The sequence below is a fragment of the Saimiri boliviensis genome, chromosome 1 (assembly GCF_048565385.1).
Source record: "Saimiri boliviensis isolate mSaiBol1 chromosome 1, mSaiBol1.pri, whole genome shotgun sequence".
NCBI classification, from domain to species: Eukaryota; Metazoa; Chordata; class Mammalia; order Primates; family Cebidae; genus Saimiri; species Saimiri boliviensis.
This window is the reverse complement of record NC_133449.1, coordinates 144,418,586-144,435,495: the sequence shown is the minus strand read 5'-3', so window position 1 is coordinate 144,435,495 and position 16,910 is coordinate 144,418,586. Positions and strand designations below refer to the sequence as shown.

The following is a 16,910-nucleotide window of genomic DNA, read 5'->3' as shown; positions in this document are numbered from 1 at the left end:
CATTTTCAGAGCACCTTGCAGATTCCCAAGAAAAATCTAAGACTACATCTCAAATGAGTGACGAAGGTAGCAAGTATCAAGCTAGGTGTGCAAAAAGAGAATGTAACAATTTCTATTACTCACTGTTTTTGCGAGCCCCATTTTCACCAAATGGCAGAAAACATAATCTTGGTAATTTCTGAGAAAATGCCATGACTTTCAGGTTAAAAATGAATTAGTTCATGATTCCTTCGACCTCTTTAAGGCCTCCAGAGTATGCCGAAGTTTTTGAGGTCCCAGTTTGGATTCTGGCACCAGGGGAAGCTTATGGTCCATGGTCATGGGCATCTCTCCCAGCTAGAGTATGGTGAGGTGTCATTATCCTGGTCAGTAAGCCACAAGTATTAATCTGTTCTCACATTGCTATATGGAAATACCCGAAACTGGGTAATTTATAAAGAAAAGAGGTTTAATTGACTCACAGTTCTGCATGGCTGGGGAGGCCTCAGGAACCTTATAATCATGGCAGTAGGCACCTGTTCACAAGGCAGCAAGAGAGAGAATGAGTGCCAGCAGAAGAAATGCCAGATGCGTATAATACCATCAGGTATCATGAGAACTCACTCGCTATCATGAGGACAGCATGGGGGAAAATGCCCCATGATTCAATTACCTCCCACCAGCTCCCTATTACAACACATGGGGATTACTGGATTATAATTCAAGAAGACACAGCCAAACCATAGCACCATATAATCCTGTATCTTCCTCATTCTAAGGGCTTTGGATTGTCTGGCCCTTCCTCATCCTTTGAAGATGTTCCTCCCTATTCCCCATGAAGACACGAATACATGCACACACACGAGTGGTCTTAGACCGTCTCTTAGACCTGTCTTATCAACATTCTGTGTTTTGCCTTGAAAGGTATTGAGAGAAAGGGGACAGGATGCTCACTTTCCTGGTTTTGATTAAAAGTCTCTCTTTAGCCCTTGGATCAGTAAACCTATCTGGGAATCTGTTGTCTTGCCTTCTGCCCCATCTCATATATCCCACCAGGGTCTAATTCTTCTGCTTCTGTTCCAATTACCCTTTTCCTCCCCTTTTCTAACTCAGAGGGCATTTGTTTAGTTTTGGAGAGAGGAAGGAAAAATGGTACAAGTGAACAAGTTCTCTGAAATGAAGTTTGAGCAGGCCAGGATGTGAAACACATCAGTTAGTACTTCACATACCACCTGTCCATATTAGCTTGCACAAATGCCGTTATCACAGATTGCTAATGTTGACTCTCTCCCCCAAGGAACTGTTAACTGTCTGGGTATATAGTTGACTCCCAGCCTTAGAACAACATTGTTGCCCTAAGGAACACTGACTATTTATTTTCTTTCACGGCCTGGATAAAAGAATATCAAGGGTCTGTTTTTCCTAATCTAAAACATGTTTTTGGGTTTTCAAGGAAAGAGATGCTTTTCTTGTTTAAAACTAAAGCTATCTTTGTGGGATAATACAAATTACTTAGGCTTACCTACACTAAGCCATAAGTCTTTCCTTTACTTATGCTGGGCTTTAGAATTTTCTCCAATGTTCTACCTCCTACCAATGAAAAAAGTAGGATGAATCTTAGAGTTCTTAATTATTGAAATGATGAGAGGGTGCTCAACATTGCCTCTATTTTTAAAAATATTTGAGCCCCATGAACAGACAGTGATGCTCATTGTATACTAAATTATTTCTACCCAGAATGTATGATTAAAGCCAATGTGCAGAGGCTTGTCATGAAGAGAGTTCACCTTTTTGAATCCAAATCCAGTTCTAAAGGAGAAAATCCCTGGTTGTGCAGGGCATAACTGGTAGGAGGAGATGGTATGAGGAGATGATGTTAGAGACGGTATTTTCCAGGGTTTGGGGTTCAGCATAGTAACATAGTGAATAGGAACCTGATACCAATGTCACTGACTGAGCCAATCCCAGGAGTGAGATTCTTCTGGAGAGAAAGTAGGGCTAGTCAGTTCTCCCCAAAAAGAAGCTTTTGAATGACAGAAGAAATGAGGGGCCAGGAGGAGCAGAAGGAATCCAGGATTTATGAGACTCACTGTCCTAGGTGAAAGCCTCTCCCTGTGGCTCTCTCCTATGCTACCTTTCACCGAGGCTGTTTGTGATCCAATATCCATATTCTTTTACTTTCTTTAGTAACAGACACTCATTTTATTGGGATGCACATGTACTCATCTAAAAGACTAGATCTCCCAGCCTCCCTTGCAGCTAGTATGACAATGTATCTAAGTTTTGGTCAATGAGACATAAAAGGAGGAACTGTGGGGACTTCCATGAAATCTTCTTAAAGGGAAGTAGTGCACAGCTCTTTGTTCTTTCCCACTTTTCTAATGGCTTGCAATGCTGATTTAATACCTGGTGTTCCAGCAGCCATGTGGAATATGAGGCCTTAATGATATGGAAGCAACATTGCTAGCCCTGGATAGAAAGAGCAATTTCTATCTTGGTTAAGTCATGATTTCGTTTTTAATTTTTCTGTTTCATACAGCTGAATCTAATGCAAGCTGACAAAACACCCTTGTTAAAGTTATTCTCGGAGAGCTCTCTCTACAATTCACTCACTGTTTCTAGTACCTCCGCAAGTTGTTTATTCTGTACATTTTGGAGCCCCTGTTTCATTGTGGATCAGATCTTTGGTGATTCCACAGATATGTTCCTCAAACGCCCTTTCCCTTCCTCACCTTGCCTTGGTTTTCTCTTGAGACATCAGTTCTTTATTTTCTGATGTCTTTCTCCTTCTCCACTTGCTGTATGGAGTAGAAAGAGCCAGGATCAGGGAGAGAGGAACATCTCAGCCTTCCCACTGCCACCACCATTACTCCCATGCCATTCTGGAAAATTTCCTGTTTTGAAGTACACAGTCCATCTAATCTTTGTTGACATTGTCATTGACTGACATGGAGAAGATTCTCCCACTTGATTGCTCTTTCTTTCTTTATGAAATATATTCTTTCTGCCTCTCAAAAGTCACACATCTTCCAGACAGAACCCAATTGCCATTTCTTTCACCTTCCCTACAACTACATGTCATATTAACACTTGTATGGCAGTTTCCATACGCTGGGCAGTGTTCTGAACATAAAATAACAGAGCTAATCCCAGCCTTGTAATGTGTATCCTTCCCCCCTTACAGCCCTTTTCCTATACCTCTTTTAACACAATGATCTGCCTTTATTATGGTCGTTTGTGATTTGCTTTGTTTCTCCACAAAGGTAGCAGGGATCTATTCTGGTGAAAGAAAGGGAACACACAGACCTTCTTGCAATCATTTTAGATTTCCAGAAAAGTTGCAAAAATAGTACAGAGCTCCTGTATACCCTTTCCCCAGTTTCCCCAATATTGACATCATAACACAATAATGATATGATAATCACAACTAAGAAATTAACATGGGTCCAAAACTATAAGCAAAATGACATACTTTGTTAGGATGTCACCAGTTTTTTCACTAATGTCCTTTTTCTGTTCTAGGATCTGACCCAGGATTCCACGTTGCATTTAGCTGCTTTACATCTTTAGACTCCACTGATCTATGATAGTTCCTTTGTCTTTCATGACTTGGACACTTTTAAACAGTACTGGAAAGTTATTTCATAGAATGCCCTCAGTTTGAATTTGTCTGATTTTTTTTTTCTTTCTGAGACAGGGTTTTACTCTGTTGCCCAGGCTGGAGTGCAGTGGTGTGAACATGGCTCACTGCAGCCCTGACTTCCCAGGCTTAAGCAATCCTTCCACCTGAGCCTCCCAAGTAGCTGGGACTACAAGCACGCACCACCACACCTGGCTAATTTTTGTATTTTTTTGTAGACAGGGTTTCACCATGCTGCCCAGGCTGGTCTCAAACTCCTGAGCTCAAGCCATCTGGCTGCTTTAGCCTCCCAAAGCGCCTGATGTTTCTCTGTGCTGAGATTGAGGCTATGCATTCTGAGCAAGTGTATCACACACCTTCTTAGTGTATCATGTCAGGGGTTACATGAGAACAGTGCATCTTATCACTGATGATGTTAACCCTGGTCACTTGGTTATGCTGGTGTCTACTGAGTTTATCTATTATAAAGTTATTATTTTTTCCCCATTATAATTAATAAATATCTTGAGGGAGATACTTTGAGAGTATATAAATATCCTGTTTTTCTTCAAACTGTCACCTGCTATCTTTAGCAAGGTGGCTCTCACTTGCAATAATTATTATAGTAGTATTCTAATATATGGGAATACTACTTTCTTCTACTAGTGTATTATTTCCTTTATTTCTTCTTCTAGTATTCACTAGAATTCTTCTGTAAGAAAGAGCTGCTCTTTCTCTCCTATTTAATTAATGTTTTGTTTACATGAGTTTACTATGAACTCATGTACATCTATTATATGGGTTATAATCTAATACTGTTATTTATTTTGTTGGTCACATGTTCCAGCTTTGGCTAATGGGAGCTCTTTCAGGTTGGCTCCTGGGCCCTTTCAACAATACCTATTCCTAAGCACGTCCTTAATTTCAGGTACAAGATGCTCCAGGTTCATCTTATACTTTTCCCTGCCTCAGCCACTTCTTCATGGAGTCAGGGCTCACATTTTGACTCAAGTTAACTTCTCTGAGTCTCAGTTTCCTCACTTGGAAACAACCGGAATAATAATACCTACCTTACAGGGTTGTTATGAGGATTAAATAAATAATGTAATGGGGTAATATTTAGACATTTTTAATGGGCTTTTTTTCTTTGCCCTCTCCAAAATAGACTCTGCTTCTTGAGTAGCCTTGGACTGGTACTATGCAACAAGACTCCTGTCTTAAGAAAAGATTTTCCAGATTCCTTTATCTTCTCTCCCCAACCCAGCCCTCCTCTACTTTCTCCCAGGGTTCAAAGGGCTCAACAAAAAGTCGAGGCCTTTTGGAGGCGATACTGTCAACTGGTATTCTCAGAGGTGCCTGCTCTCCAGCAGGAGAAGGGTTAAATGCTTTGTGATAACTTCAGCTCTGAACTGCCAAGTCTCTTAGGTTCAGCTCAGCAATCAAACTGCATAACCTAATAGAGCCCCTGGTGCTATGGGAAACACAAGACACTGATTTATATTTTAATATCAGTAATTTCCACAAGAGCAACATTTCTGAGTGTCATTTTACAATTTCTGTCAAACGCCAGCTCAGTTTTTCTTAATTCTGTTTATTGTGTCTGAATTTGCAACCTCATCCGCAATGCAGATTCTTGGCTCCCACGAGAGAAGAACATTTCCATCTTTCTCTAGAGTGGGAGGGATGAGGATGAGGGGCAGAAATGGGCTGATAAAATAATTGAAAATGTAAATGAAGTACTGTTTATTAAGAAATGACTGTGAAGTATTTTCGTTAAGAAAAAAAAAAGGAAAGAGGCAGTCCTGAACAAACTTAGCAAAAAAATGACAAACCAAAGGGATGTTTTGGATCCGCACTGGAATCTTTCCTTCCAGAAGGAAACACTGTGTGTATGCTGCAGAAGCAAGAGGATGGAACTAGTATGGGGAATATTTGGCCATGTTTACTGTACAATTGCTGCTACGGCCATTAGCACTACAGCAGGTTGTAAAGTGCTTCGGGATCCTTAAGGATCAAAGGTGCCTGGCTACATAAATGCCAGATGTTGCCATTAGAAAGAAGGAGCCTGGTTCTTTCCCATATTATTTGAACATCTAATAAAAGAACAAAGCTGGTGCTGCTGGCACCACACCACATCTCCTACTTGATGTGTTTAAGAGGTGGGAGAGCTTCCCAAAGCCATTGGCTGCAGATACCTACCCTTGCATGGCCAGTCTGTCCATTAGTTCCCTGCAGGCCTGCAGCTCTGGTTTATACATGGGTCTTTTCCCACATAGTACATGAGCAACCTCCAGTAAGGTTTCAACATCATGCTCTTCTTTGAGGGCTGAAACGTAGCTTTGCTAGAGGGTTCTTCTCTCATGGTTGCTGCAGAAAGCCAGCTAAGAGTAAGTAGGAAGCAAGGCACTTAGAGGCCAGGGAAGCTTCTGGTGCATACTCTGGGCCCTTCCTACATGGGACTGGTGTTAGTCTCCACAATCCTGCTTTTCTCCAAAGCCATAGCTCTTGTAGATTGTAGCGAGCCCAGAGCCACTTGTTCTGCCTCCATTGGTGTTAAGACCTCATGCTTTTCACAAGCATCCTTCAGTTTCATACACTCTAAGTCCAACATCATGTCTCATTGCCAAACCTCTGGCAGAAGCCATGTTGAGTTTCTCAGTGGAGCTATCGACCACATTGACTGAAGCTGCAGCACGTGTTTCTCCCCGTCCAAAAGGGTAAAAATAACAGGAACAAGTTGTCGGAAATGAAATTTCAATTCATCCACGCCCTTTCTACACTTCTGCTGCGACTCCCAAGCACGGATCGATAGTGTTTAGACAGCCAAGGAGATTTTTTCCCCTCTTAAAGCACCAGATCAATAGTAAAAAAAAAAAAAAAAATCTCCAGCCCTCTGTATGTGTTGTAGTAAATGTGAACAAATCAGAGGCCTTTGGCTAAACAGATTGACTGAAGGCAGCAGCAGTCTGGCGCTTTGTAACTAAGAGCACATCAACTGCACAAGTGGCAGCGAGGGAGGAAACCCCGGTGCTCCCATGGTCCCGGTAATCAGGCGCCTTCAAAGGGAATGTCCGTCCCCAAAATGAGTGGAAGAAATGAAAAGATTCCTGTGCACTGCAGCATTTGGGCGTGACTTTAAAAAAAAAAAAAACTCCTTAAGGATTACGGGCCACCACAGAAATGCATTTTATTGGAAGACAGCTTGGACCTTGGGGTACTGCACACTTCCTTTCCATTTTTGTCTCTTGCTTCTTTTATTTTTACTTTAAAAAAGTTCTTAACTATCTATGGCTTTTTCTCATTGCTTCACAAGTTTTCTCCCTATATTGCTGTCCCCTTCTCAAACATCTGAGAGTCAGTTCAAACATTGAGTCCCAATCCGGGGACTCAAAAGACGTTCATGAAGCTGGCCCTTCTTTGTGGGATGAAAAAATTATTCAGATTGCAAAACCCAAGGTGAACTACTATGAATGTGTGAAAATCGTCCTTCATTATAAAAGTCTTGTTATTCTTATCAATGATTCTTGAATGAATTTATTATATTCATTATAAAACAAAGCATTGACTGAATCTAGCATAGAAGCATATAAGAAGATAGCATGCCAACATGTATTAGTTTAGATAATACAGTATTTTGTAGTAGGTTTAGTTAAATAAATGTTTAGAATCATAGATAAAAGAAATGATTCTTACTGATTGTGCTGTGTTTACATTTCTGTTTACAGGGGTGTCCAATCTTTTGGCTTCCCCACCACACTGGAAGAAGAACTGTCTTGGGCGCATAAAATACGCTAATGATAGTTGATGAGCTAAAAAAAAAAATCACATAATGTTTTAAGAAAGTTTATGAATTTGTGTTGGGCTGCATTCAAAGTTGTCCTGGGCCTGCTTGTGGCCCATGGGCTGTGGGTTAGACAAGCTTGGTTTAGAAGCTTCTCATGGAGTTGCTTTGCTTCGTATGAGACCATACTTTAGACCAGACCTATTCTCCTGGTCACTGGCATATCTCAACAGGTATTCTAGAAGAAAGGTTCACCTCAGTCACTTCAAAAGTCAAGAGGTAGCTGGGCACAGTGTTTCACATCTGTAATCCCAGCAATTTGGGAGGCTGAGGTGGGCCGATGGCTTTGAGCTCACAAGTTCAAAACCAAACTGGCCAACTTGGCAAAATCTCATCTCTACCAAAAATACAAAAATTATCTGGGCCTGGTGGTGCACACCTGTAATCCCTTGATTACACCTGTAATCCCTTGATTACACCTGTAATCTCAGCTACTTGAGAGGCAAAGACATGAGAATCTCTTAAGCCCGGGAGGCAGAGGTTGCAGTGAGCTGAGATTATGCCACTGCATTCCAGCCTGAGCAACAGAGCAAGACTCCATCTAAAAACAAAACAAAACAAGAGGTTAGGGGATAGCAGTAAATGTCTCTCTCAATGATTATTTCCAAAGATGAAAGGAGAAACAGAAACTATAAATATGAACTTACTCATTAATTCAAAAGTCCTGAGAACACAGTATGCATCAGGTGAAGCGGAAATGTACGATGAGAAGTATAACTCTAGAAATACCAGTGCCCTACAATGAGCTACTGTGTGCTGTAGCCTTTCCCTCTCTAGTAGTTCGTCTTACTAGCATGTTAACGTTTCAACATTTGAACATATATCATAGTCCTGTTGGTTTCAAAAGCGAAAAGGAGTTGGGCTGGGTTTTCATTTGTCCCTCACATACTCTCTGCCTCTCTCCCCTCTGCTCTGTGCCCCATAAGCTGCATCAACCAGCTCTCTTGCTCTCTGCTCTCTGGCACCTGCTTGGTTGGCCAGTGTGGAACATCAGCAGGAAGATCAGTGGGAGAGGGCGCTGGTCCTCAGCTTCCGCCCTGCCAGGTCTCCAGAGGGCCTTGGGGCCTTCTCCACTCCCAATTTCAGATCTGCTTTCTCCCCTGGCCCCTGAGGCTTGGAGGTGGTCAAGGCCTACCCTTACTACACCTGGGCACTGCATGCCACCTTGTAGCTTCCTTACACCATGGCCACACCTTTGTGCCTAGTCCCTCTACGAAGTAGTCCACAAATTACTCAGCTTGTGCATGACTCTGCTTCCTGCCAGGACCCTGGTTTTTAAGGTAAATAATGGGAAGTTTCATTTGCAGTTCTGTTAGTTTCCTATGGCTACTATAACAAAGTACCACACACTAGGTGGCTCTGGAGGCTGGAAGTCCAAGCTTGAGGTGTTGGTGGGGTTGGTTCTTTCTAAGGGCTATATAGGAGAAATGGTTCAATGCCTCTCTGCTGGCTTCTCGCAGTTTGCTGGCCATCTGCGGTTCTCCTTGGCTGGTAGACTCATCATCCCAGTCTCTGCCTTCATCTTTACATGGTGTTCTCCCAATGTGCATGTCTGTCTCCAAATTTCCCTTTTATAAGGACACCAGTCATATTGGATTAGGGGGGCACCCAATTCCAATTTGACCTCATCTTAACTAATTATTTCTGCAATTTCTGCAATGATGCTATTTCCAAATAAGGTCACATTCTCAGGTTCGGGGTTAGGACTTTAACATATGAATTTTGGGGAGAGGGGATACAATTAAACCCATAACAGCTATTACCTATGCCCAAGTATCTTCCATTATACCAGTCCTCAGCCATCGTATTCTCTCTCCTCTCTGCCCCTCACTTCTCATCTTCGTGGATGAACTGTTCATATTTGCTGCCTCTTGGTATTTCCTCTGTCTCCTTTTTTCCACTCCCACCTTGTCACCCTTACCTCAGTGGCAGCAAGTCTGAATGGCCAAGGTCAAAGTTTTTTTGTCAACTCTAGGGGGTCCTTTTTGGTCCTTATTGTACCTGACAAACGATATCAGTGGCTACTTCTAGAAACACTTTCTAGAAGCACTTTCTCCTTCTAGAAGTGCTTTCTGTCCTTGGTTTCCGGGACTCTCTCCCAGATTTCTTCCTGCTCTTCTGACAGCTCCTTTGCTTCCTTGGCAAGTCCTCTCTTTCTGCCCATTCCTGAAATGGTGCCGGGGTTTTTCTGGTCTTGTCTTCCCCATACTCACTCTAAATCCTCCTCCCTGGTCTTGTTCTCTCTTGTCAGATTTCAGTTACCATCCATATCAGGTTGTTCTACAATAACATCTCCAGCACAGCTCTCCATCTGGAGCTCCAGATCTGTATAGACAACTGCCTTCTACACAGCTGTGCGCCATTGATCCACAGGCCTCTGCAGTTCAGCCTCTCCAAGGTTAAATCCATAAGCCTCTACTCCAAACCAGCTTCTCCTCTGATATCACCTTTTTAATTTATTTAACAAACTTGCGTAATGTTTATTATGTGAAAAGAAGCACAATTCCAAGCACTTCACTATTAACTTATGTAATCTGCATAACAGCCCTATGATGAAGGTACTGTGGTTATTTTCATTACGAATGAGAAAATAAGGCACAGAGAGGTGAAGGAACTTGCCCAAGATCACAGAGTAATTTGTGGGAAAGCAGGGATTCAACCTCAAGTGGCCCAACTCTGGAATTTGTTCTTAACCATTGCTATATACTCCATCAGTGAAAGGAACCGCCATCGCTTCATTTGTTCCAGCCCAGAAATCTAAGCACCACCTTGTTTCTTTTTTGTCTTTCTTTCTCTCACTCACTTTAAATACTACACCCTTCATCCCATCAATTCCCATATCCTGCCTATTGTACCTTCCCAATAAATCTTCTATTGGTCCTCTTCTCCTCAACCCCAATACTACTGCCCATTCCTCCAACAACTAGAGATACAATCACATCATTTGCTTGCCTAAAGCCTTTTAATAATTCTCCATTGCTCTCAAGATAAAGTACAGACTCATAAACGGTTTAGAAGGCCTTCCTTAATCTGTCTTGTTTTTATTTTCTTTTTTTTTTCTTTTTCTTTTTTTTTTTTTGAGATAGTGTCTTGCTCTGTCACCTGGCTGAAGGGCAGTGGTAAGATCTCGGCTCACTGCAACAACCTCTGCCTCCCAGGTTCAAGCGATTCTCCTGCCTCAGCCTCCCAAGTAGAGGGGACTACTGGTGTGTACCACCACGCCTGGCTAATTTTTGTATTTTTAGTAGAGACAGGGAATTCGCTATGGAATTCACTATGTTGCCTAGGCTGGTCTTAAACTCCTGACTTCGAGTGACCAACCCGTCTTGGCCTCCCAAAGTGCTGGGATTACAGGCATGAGTCCCTGCACTCAGCTTTGTGTCCTGTTTTCTGACCCTCCTCCCTGCCCTTCTTTACCTTTCCTGCCAGAGCTCTACTGAACTGTGTTCATTTTTTTGGACACCTCTCCACCCTTAGTTCTTGGTGTATTCTGCTTGTGCTACATGCATCATTCCATTTCTCTCCTCCCATCATCTTTGGGTTAACTCCAGCTGATTCTTCAGAACTCAGGGTAAATATAATTTCCTCTACAAAGCCTTCTCTGAATCCCCAAGCCTGGGTTCTTCCTCAAAGCATGTGCTCCCATCCTGATCTGAATGTCCCCACCAGGGCAGTCCTCACACTATATTAGAAACTGTGGGTATACTTGTCTGTATCTCCCTCTAGACTGAAAACTCCATAGACAAAGGAACTGTATTTTTCTTGTTCACTATCTTATCTCAAGTGAGTAGAGAAATAACTGGCACATAGTAGATGATCAGTAATATTTATTGAAAGAATGAAGAGCCGAATTAACTAATTTACAGTAAGAAATCACTGTCATGGGAGCTGGAATAGTTTTTAGTCTGCATGGCCAGCACACTCTCTCTAGAGGTAGACCAACATGAGAAACCAAGGAGGGTTTTGGGTGACAGAATGAGAAGTAAGGGATACTCAAATAATCTGATGTTGAATTGTAACTGACTAGGACAGAATCTTGTAGTTATCTTAGATAGCAAAGATCTTGGGGCTGATATAATCAGTCTGTTGGCTAAGGCTCCCTCTCTCCTGAACAGAGCTAGGAGGGGTCCACCCGTCATTCCCTCTGGGACTATATTTCTCCCCCTCTCTGCATCATGAGATGGATAAGCTCTTTCCTTACATAGACTACTATGGTCCAGTCACGTTTTGCAGATCTGAGATTTATTTTGTCTCTCTAAGATGATGTGGGGCATGATTCAGCTCTCCCAAAATAACCTTTCTCTCATTTTCAAGTTCTGGAAGAAGCCCCCTTTAATCTGCTTTGAAATTGCAGAATGTTCCAAATGGCTTCTGCTATTCAGAGGTGCAGTGGGTCACTTTCTATTCAAATAATCAAGTAAGATTTTATGGAGACAGTTGCATTTGATCCTACTTTTGATTCTGACAAGTGAAGATGAGCTATATGCTCAGATGTTGAGGAGAAATGAAATTTTCAAGCTGAAGCTGGAAGAGAAGGAGATGCTGGGGTGTGAAGAGCTGTAGATGCTAGAATTCAGAGTCTGACATTTATCTAGAGGCAACAGGGAGCCACGAAGGTTTTCCAGCTGGGGAGAGACACATCAACAATTGCTTCATGTACGTTAGCCTGACCTCTGTGTAGGAGACTGAATAGAGAGAGGTAGGAAGCAGAGCAGAAGGCCTAGAGAGCTAGACAGGAGTTAGGAGATTACTCCCCTCAAATAAAAATAGCCAGTTGAACAGAGTGATAGGTGAGAAATCTATTTCTTTAATTTGTCACTGTAATAGTATATGATAGCCAAATATATAAACACATCTATAGAAGCTTATTAAGCAGCAATTAAAAGCAAGCAAACGGGCTGGGCTCGCACCTGTAATCCCAGGCTGAGGTGGGCAGATCACATGAAGTCAGGAGTTCGAGACAAGCGTGGCCAACGTGGCAAAACCCCACCTCTACTAAAAATACAAAAATTAGCTGAATGTGGTGGCTCGTGCCTATAATCCAAGCTACTCAGGAGGCTGAGGCAGGAGAATTGCTTGAACCCAGAAAGTGGAGGTTGTAGTGAGCCAAGATCACGTCACTGTACTCCAGCCTGGGCAACAGAGTTAGACTGCATCTCAAAATAAATAAAAATAAAAAAATAAAAGCAAGCAAACAAAGAAACTTAATTTCTAAAGAAACATTTACTAAATAAAGACTGATGGTGGATGAGGTTTAAAATATTCATTAGGACAATACTATAATTTTGAACGGTCCAATATCTTCAATCCTTAGATGAGTCCGTAGATTACAGATTTGGTTATACTGGGCTCCAAGAACTGTCCACATTCAACTCGTGGGGTTAACGCAGTCTGGGGTACTAGTCAAGTCATAGGGATGGGGAAGCTTTTTGGTCTAGACCATGTCTACATTATATTATCTAATATTATACTGGGATCCATCCTGTACCTTGTACGGTGATTTGCCAAACATTTCACTTGTAACCCTAAAGAGTAAAGGTGAGATGATGGTAGGGCTGATTTTGGAGAGTGAGTGGTGAGACTTCTTACATCGAACCCGTTTATAGTACAAAGTCTTTTTCCTGTAGCGGTTCTTCAGTGATCGAGTCATGGAAGGGAAGGGAGAGTGAGGTGGTTACATATGGGCACCGCTATTGTTATGTTGGAAAATACTTTTTGATGAACAGTCATTTCCTTCCACTGCCGGAGGGTGTTGATAATGAGCAAATTACCTTTTACTCCCTCTGGTGTGGATGTGAAATTGGCTGTTAATAGAGTTGCTAATGCTACCGGGTTAGCATGTGATTGTTCTATTTTAAGCCAATTTAAGTTATATTTGGGGAGTAGCCAATCAGACACCTCGCTAAGAATATGGGCCCAACTGCAGCATTTAATACTGAGAAACCTGCCTCACCCACAGATGTGGCTGTGAGCAGAAAGTGCTGAACATGCTGTCGTTAACATGAAATGTTTTAACACAATGTCTTTTTTCCTTTGTAGGTACAGGAATGGTCTCATTAGGCAAACACCAAATGTTTTCATCATAGGATAGGACCCATTTCAAACTCTAAGACTATAGAATGCCATCGGCCAATGATGTACTTTGTTTAATACAACAATGGGTTTATATTGGTCATTTCATTACTGCTTGTTACACAGTGAAAGCTTACTAGAAAATGAAGTGCTCAGAAATTAGTTGAAAGGAGCAAAAGAGGTGAGAGATTTTTCTGAGTTATATGCTCGATTGGGCTAATTAAACGTACAGATGCATTAGTGGGTTATGGACACCTTTGATACCTAAAGATGTTTTCCTAGGAGGGGGATGGGGTCTATTCTAATCATAGATGGCACTGAAAGCTTCCCAAGGCCAGAGGGCACAGTTCTTCTCTCTTACATACTCCCTAACTCTCTCTCTAAGCCTCTCCCTAATCTTCTCCCTAAGCACCTATTGCCACCCGGCACCTGGTGGGTGGATTGAGCACATTACTTGGGAAAGTTTCTTGATTAATTGGAACTTTTTTTAAGGCAGATTTTGATAACAAAATAGGAATATTCTTGAACAAAGCACTGTTGGGTTTCATGTTTTATTGGATTTTCATGCTTTAAATATAAAGCTCATTACACACAGAGAAGGAAACAGGTATGAAGGATGGAAAATAAAACTCAACTGATGGGATACAGAAAGGTACAGTGTGTGCCATTCTGATGTGGATTAATTGGGCTTGGCACGATTATGGCTCCTGTCAGCTGATCAGTTTATTGGACTGAAGAAGTTATGGGAATGGAAAGGACTGGTGCCTCACATTACCCCAACCTCACCCCTGCCAAAATACTTCCCAAGGAAATTCTATGCCCATACTCCCTAATTTGCTATTAAGATGGGCGACCATGGAAAACCCATCTGATATGGCCTCCTGCTCATTTAACAAACATTTGTGGAGACCTGCCTCATGGCAGGCTGGGATTTAGAGGTGACTAGGACAGGGTCCTTGACCAAGGGAGTGCAGAGTGCACTGGGGAGGCACTTAGCTGAAAAGTATAACATATGGTGACAAACCGGCAGTAGGAGATGATTAAAAACTTGGGAATTTGGAAAGTACTTTTAGTGTTGACTTTTTTTTTTTAAACAAACACATAGATAGTCCTTATGATGTGCCAGGCACCACTCTATGGACTTACAAATATTAGCTCATTAATTCTCCCAACAACCTTGAGAGGCAGACACTATTATTATTTTCCTTCTATACTTGAGGAAGCTAAGGCATAGAGAGGTTAAGTAACGTTCCCAAGGTTATACAGCTTATCAGTGCAGACCTAGGATCTGAACACCATCTTGCTTCAGGGTCCATGCCCTCAGCCACTACATGCTGCCATCCCTTTAATCCAGTCCCTGGAAGATGATAGGATTTGGGCAGATAGAGAAAAGCAGAATGGGTGAGAGGAGCACATCAAGGACAGCATTCCAGGTAAAGGAACAAGCTTGTTCAAGCTTGTTCAAGGACCACATGTGGCCCACAATGAGAAATACAGTTGTCAGAGCAGTGGGATAAGAAGGGATGCTGTCTAGGGTGTGAGTGCCAATCTTGGAGGAACAGAAAGGGAGCCAACGAAGAGGGCCAAGAAGGAGCCCACAGAAGGAAAACCAGAGGAGGGGCCTCTCCAAAGGGGAGAAGGAAGATAAATTATGGCAGAGTCCACAGCGTCAGCTGCTGCAGAAGTCCAAGTAGAGGAAAACCAAGCCATTCTTTTGGTGATTAGGAGCCTTTGCTGTAATTGCCCAAGGGTTCTTCCTGCCCGCTGCACAGATAAGACCAATTCACTGAGACCATGGTATTGCAGTAAAGAAAGAGTTTAACACTAGGCTAGTCACATGGAAGACAGTTATTACTTAAATCAGTCTCCCTGATAACTCAGAAGGTAGGGTTTTTAATAGATGATTTGGTGGGTAGGAGGCTTAGGGAATGGGTGTTGCTGATTAGTTGAGTATAAAATCATAGGGTTGTGGAAAATGGTCCTTGAGTGCTGAGTCTGCCTCTGGGTGAGGGCCATGGGACTGGTCGAGTCATGAGTCATGAGTCATGAGTCATGAGTCATGAGTGTGGGCAGGTGGTCAGTAAGTTGCCAGAATGCAAAAGACTGAAAATCATCTTAAAAAACCAATCTTAGGTTCTACATTAGCCATGTTACCTATAGGAGCAGTTGGGGAAGTTATAGATCTTATGATCTCTGCTACATGACTCCTAAACAGTAAGGGATTACAGAAACTATGCCTACTTTTTTTTTTTTTTTTTTTTTTTTTTTTTTTTTGAGATAGAGTTTCGCTCTTGCTGCTCAGGCTGGAGCGCAGTGGGGAGATCTCAGGTTACTGTAACCTCTGCCTCCTGGGTTCAAGCAATTCTCCTGCCTGTCTCCCAAGCAGCTGAGATTACAGGAGTGCACCATCATGCCCCGCTAATTTTGTACTTTTAGTAGAGATGGGGTTTTACCATGTTGGTCATGCTGGTCCTGAACGCCTGTCCTCAAGTGATCCACCCGCCTTGGCCTCCCAAAGTCCTGGGATTAGAGATGTGAGCCACCAAGCTCAGCCAAGAAACTGTGCCCATATTTTAAGTAGAATTCAGGCCCCTCCCATAATCTTAATCTTTTGGCCTTTCATTATTTTATTCAGTCCCTGAGCAAGTGGGAGAGACTATTATCATCCTTGCTTTAAAGTTAAACCATAAACAAAACAAAATTCCTCCCATGGTTAGCTTTGCCTATAACCAGTAATGAGTGTGGACAGCTAGCCTGTGAAGCTAGAGGCAAGATGAATTCAGCCATGCTTGATTTCTCTCACTGTCATAATCTTTGCAAAGGCGATTTTGCTGCTGACCTTAGTGAAGACAGGGTGGGTAGATCAGAGGACTGCAGTTACACTTACTGATGAAGAATTGTTAGGAGGAGAGAGTGGTGTGAATGTCTTTCTAGAAGTTCTATAATAAAGGGAAGAGGGGAGAGAGAGAAAAGAAAGGGAAAGGGAGAGATAGAGGGGGAGTGAAATGGGATGGAAGGGAAGAGAATGAGCCTAGCTTGGGGTCAGAGATAGGCAGGAGAGCAGAGAGTGAGGGTGAGAGAGAGAGGTGGGGTTGGGGAGGCAGACCACATGAAGAAGATTGAGACTCACAATTTCTCCCTGGCACACCTCAACCTGAGCACCCACCCTTTGGGGCACAATGTAATCATTATTTCTTTCAGGCAGTGGAGCATAACATGAAAACGTTCAGTTGCAGATTTAATACAGGCAGCTTTATAGGACATCTTATTAGATCATGAGGACTTTGAGGGAATACCTATGCTTCCTTAACAGAGTACCAGGCAAAGAGAAGGTTCCTTTTGTGTTTGGTGAATGAATAAATGGGTCTTATTTATGTTTTTATTGTGAATATTGTAAGA

At 42.3% G+C, this 16,910-nt stretch overlaps 1 protein-coding gene across 1 annotated transcript in view; it reads right to left on the bottom strand.

The window, feature by feature from the left end:
• PMFBP1 (polyamine modulated factor 1 binding protein 1) overlaps positions 1–16,496 on the bottom strand; it is a 78,424-nt gene extending 61,928 nt beyond the window's left edge. The window contains exon 1 of the mRNA XM_074405686.1: positions 462–16,496. The gene's annotated coding sequence lies outside the window, so the exon portion shown is untranslated. The remainder of the gene's footprint in view (positions 1–461) is intronic.
• Positions 16,497–16,910: the final 414 nt, after the last annotated feature.